General features: G+C 42.9%; 1 non-coding gene across 1 annotated transcript; it reads right to left on the bottom strand.

Annotated features, from left to right (window-relative positions):
- Window positions 1–3,977: 3,977 nt before the first annotated feature.
- LOC125592063 lies at window positions 3,978–4,084 on the bottom strand. Its single transcript, XR_007327913.1, has one exon. It is a non-coding gene; the product is annotated as a small nucleolar RNA R71 (small nucleolar RNA).
- Window positions 4,085–4,623: the final 539 nt, after the last annotated feature.

The raw sequence follows: 4,623 nt of genomic DNA, 5'->3' as shown, positions 1-4,623 counted from the left end.
CACTTCGTGCGCGCGGGTTCGGCTCCCCGCGTCTCTCGACCCCGAGTTGAGACGTCGACGCTCCCTCTTCTTCGTGCGTGCGGTTTCACGATCCCGCGAGCCTCCAACCCGCGTCGTCGAGCTTCATCTCCTCCGTCGTGGTCAGCCACGAGTTCTCCCTCTCCACCGCAATACACGCCATCGTCGTCATCAACAAGTCGCAGCTGTGGTAAGAATCGCCGCCGTGGCCTCAGATCGAGCCATGACAGCTTGTCCTGAAGCGCCGGAGTGCTTCTCGCCGTCACAGTCGAGCTTCACCATTGAGACTCCTCATCGGAAACTTCTCATGTACAGGTCGTCGCCTCCTCGCCGTGATCGGATCTCCGGGCCGTGGTATCCGCCACCACCGTCGCGCTCGTCGTTCTTCAGTCGCAGGAGAAAGCTCGAGGAGCAGCAATGGTGGAATTTGGGGTTTCTGCACTTCTGGTCCTTCATATTTCGAATAATTACGATTTGACCCCAAATGTATCAAAATTGCAGAAACGTCCTTCTGATTCTGCCCCTAAGTTTCCAATTGTGAAGACCAGACCCTCAGTATTTGCAGAATGATCCCCCGCCTCTTTATAGTTCTCAGTTCGGCCCATAACTTTGTAAATTGCCCGATTAACCTCACGATTTCAGCCCAAACTTCTCAAGTGTGCACATTAGCCCCTATTTATGCAATTATGCATGTAAATGCAATATTGAGACTTAAATGCAACCTAGAATGATTAAAATGAGCTAAATAAAATGCTAAATACTATTAAAATCATGAGTTATAAACTCCCCCAAACTTGCTTTTTACTTGTCCACAAGTAAACTTTCAAAAACTCAAGGAAGAGAGGTTTGAAAATGGGAGCTTATAACCAAAAGAAATACTTTCTAGCCTTCAATATGACATCCCAAAGAAAACATAGCAAATATCATGAGCAACTCCTTTATTATACTCTAGCTTCTCTAGACCTATCCATACTCTTATGCCTCTACTCAAGTTGCAATACTCATCAACTAACAAGTTCCTTCAACCAGCTCTCACATTGATTCACACACATACACACAAGGTGAATTCTCACAAATGAGCACATGATCTCAATCATTTGGCTAGGTAAGCAATGGTCTAATTTGAATGAAAAGAAGGATTCAAATGTTATTATTCCAAGGTGGTTATCACTCAACAACAAGGAACTTGATCATTATGCAAAATTTATCTAAGATTAGAAGCAACTCATGCATACATAGATTCATTCTCATCATTCTACCATTTTCCTAAGTGATTACAAGTTCTACCCTTTTATCATCATCTCAAAACCAAAATAAAACTCACTCACATCACTCGCCCAATGAACAACTCTCTTTTTATTTTGACTCAACCAACTAGGGACTTTAATTCATTTTCTTTACAAACACTTAACTCTAACTCTTTCTCATTTCCTACCCCACTTTCTCTTTGATTCTTTTTTTTTTCTTTTTTTTTAAGGGGGAAGGTTCTTTTGTACATAACCTAGAGCTTCATATTTTCCTTTTGTCCCTAGAGTTTTCTTTTCTAATGACACTCTTTTATTCATCTTTCTCATCTTTCTCACTCCCCAAACCCAAGATATTAACATTTATAACATATAAAACCCCTCTCACCATCCCCAAATGCTAGCTCATTTTGCTAGCAAGAGATGAGAACAAATCTATGTCGCCTCCAATACTCTCAAGATTTTGCACATGACAAGCTATCAAAAGAGGCCTCACTCATGCAATTTCAATGTTTGGTCTCAAAGAATGGTTACGGTTGTAGGGTATGAAGTGCCATTTGGGTTAACAAAGATTGGTATAATGTGATATCTTGCATATTCACATTATTTTATCCATTTATTCATGTGCATTTTCATCATATAGATTAGGATTTAGCCATGTCTAGGTTGCATTTTGCATACATATGTCTCTATTAGGTATTGGAGTACCACATGGAGTTCCTGGAGACATTTGGGTACATTTGGAGCTCAAGGGAGGTGATTAGAGTGATCTTTGGACGAGAACTGCCTGGAGCGACTTCCCGGAGCGACTAGATGAAGTCGTTGTGACACACATCCTGGAGCGACCTGGCTAGAGCGACGTAGAGAGGTCGCTCGCGCTTCTATCGCGAGATACCCCTCCCAGAGTGACCTGGACAGAGCGACATGAAGAGGTCGCTCGCGTTTCTATCGCGAGACACCCCTCCCAGAGCGACTTGCCAGAGCGACGTTCCGAGGTCGCTCGCTTTTCCATGGCGAGACGACACCCAACGAAGCCCGGAGCGACCTCTCAGAGCGACCCACTGAGGTCGCTCCCGAAGGCCGGAGCGACATGCCGAGGTCGCTCCGCGTCTATTTGCCTGTCGAACTCATGTTTTTCTAAGGGCCTTTTGGTCATTTCATTATGCACGTTTTTTACTTTCTAAACCTATGTTTAAGTATCTTTTGTAAGCCATCAGGGGCTGGATATCTTTTCTTCGAAAGAAAACCACCAAAAACCTTGGAAAAGGGGATCTTTTTGATTCATTGATCACATGTTCTACTGTTGATTTCTATTATATTATCTGTATTTTCTCTAAATGATTAATCTGAAATCCAATATGGGTTTAAGAGGAATCATGAAGAGTAGTGAGTAATCACCTTTTGAATTCATGGGTTAGGGAAATTAAGGGTGACTAGGTTAGTTCTAGGATGTTTTAGTGTAGATCATTCTTGTTCCTTGCTAGTAGAGTATTCATAATGCATCTTATGAGTTGGCCACTCAAAAGTTGATCTTTAGACATTTCCCACCCACGAGGTGTTTGATGAAATGCCTGAGACAATTCTCCTAAGCTTTTAACATACTTTACCAAAGACATTTGTTGTTAAAAGTGTTAAAATAGCCAATAGACGTGTTAGTAATGATTGCTTTCACATTATTCAACCAAAGACATTTGATGTTTGAGATATGTTAGCAAATGAACATTCATCTAGACATAGAGTTTGTTTAAGATTGTGTCTAAGCTTAAGGTTGATAGTTTGATTGATCGTTTGCCATCCTTAGTTTGAAACTTGATCGCCCAAGGTCTAATCCCTATACCCATGAGTTCTCTTTTCCCTTAGTCAAGAAAGTATCATTCTGTAATTGCTTTCTAGTATTAGTAGTAGTTTAAAAACCTCTTAAATTATCGGTTGCACTTAGATTAAGTGAGTACTTGCATTCTCGGTGCTTTGATATCCCTCAGAACTGGTTCGACAATCACTATACTACAACATTTGTCTTAGGAGCCTTGAAAACTCCTAACATCAAATTGGCGCCGTTGCCAAATTCTGAGTAGATTTAAACATTGAGATTTAGTCACTTGCTTGAGACTAAGTCATTTTAATTTTGTTTTGTTACTGATTCTTCTTCTTCACCTACCTTTCACTTTCAGGTGTATGAACTTGAGGAGCAGGGGTCCATCAAACCTAGTTCCAATAGTAGCAGACATCAGAGCTTTCGAGAGGGAGTGTGCAAGAGCTAGAAGAGAAGAAGAACAACAAGCCCACTTGCAGAGATTGGATATTGATATGGCAGATCCACCGCAAGGGGCAGAACACCAACCGCGGGTAGCTCGACCCATTGGTGCTTATGACCGGCCCAATATTCATGGTCATAGACTGGGAATCCAAGGACCGGCTGTGGCAGCCAACAACTTTGAGGTCAAGTCAGGACTCCTCAACGTGATCGAGAACAACAAATATCATGGCTTGGCTTTAGAGGACCCATTCGATCACTTGGACAGGTTCGACAACTACTGTGGATTATCAAAAACCAATGGTGTGTCAGAGGATGCCTTAAAGATGAAGTTATTCCCTTTCTCTTTGGGGGATAAGGCGCGTTAGTGGGAGAAGTCCCTACCCAGCGACTCTATCACCACTTGGGATGCCTGCAAGAAAGCATTCTTGGAGAAGTTCTTCTCTACTTGAAGAACTGCTAAGCTGAGAAATGAGATCTCCAGCTTTCAACAGAAGGGCTTGGAAGGATTCAGTGAAGCATGGGAGAGATTCAAGGGCTACCAAGCTCAATGTCCTCACCATGGTTTCTCTAAGGAAAGCCTATTGAGTACATTCTACAGGGGAGCACTTCCTAAATACAGAGCCAGATTGGATACAGCTAGTAATGGGTTCTTCTTGGGGAGAACTGAGGAAGATGCAGAGGAGCTGGTTGACAACATGGTGAAGAGTGATGCAGTCTATAGTGCAGACCACGACAGAGGCAGTAGGGGTGATGATAAGCAGACGAGGAAGGAGATCAAAGCTTTGGAAGACAAGATCGACCTACTCATTGCTGAAAAAGCCACCCAAGAGCAGCTGAAGTTTGTTGGTAACTCCAACCAGGATGATCCACCTGCTGTCAATGAGGTTGAGGGTTTGGAAGGTCAAGAGGAGTTGTGTTTCATTAACAACAATGGTAGCTGGTACAAAAAAGAGCCCAACTTTCAGTACAACAACTACCAACAGAAATCTTATCCCAACAACCAACAGAGTGGTTATCCGCCTAGAAACAACCAGCAAGGCAGCTATCAGCCTCACCAAAACCCCTCATCTGGTTCCTCTGCTCCTCAAGAGAGCAGCACTGATA

This window comes from Brassica napus, chromosome C8 (assembly GCF_020379485.1).
Source record: "Brassica napus cultivar Da-Ae chromosome C8, Da-Ae, whole genome shotgun sequence".
NCBI lineage: Eukaryota > Viridiplantae > Streptophyta > Magnoliopsida > Brassicales > Brassicaceae > Brassica > Brassica napus.
Note: the sequence above shows the minus strand (reverse complement) of the source record. Positions and strands in the feature narration are given on the sequence as shown.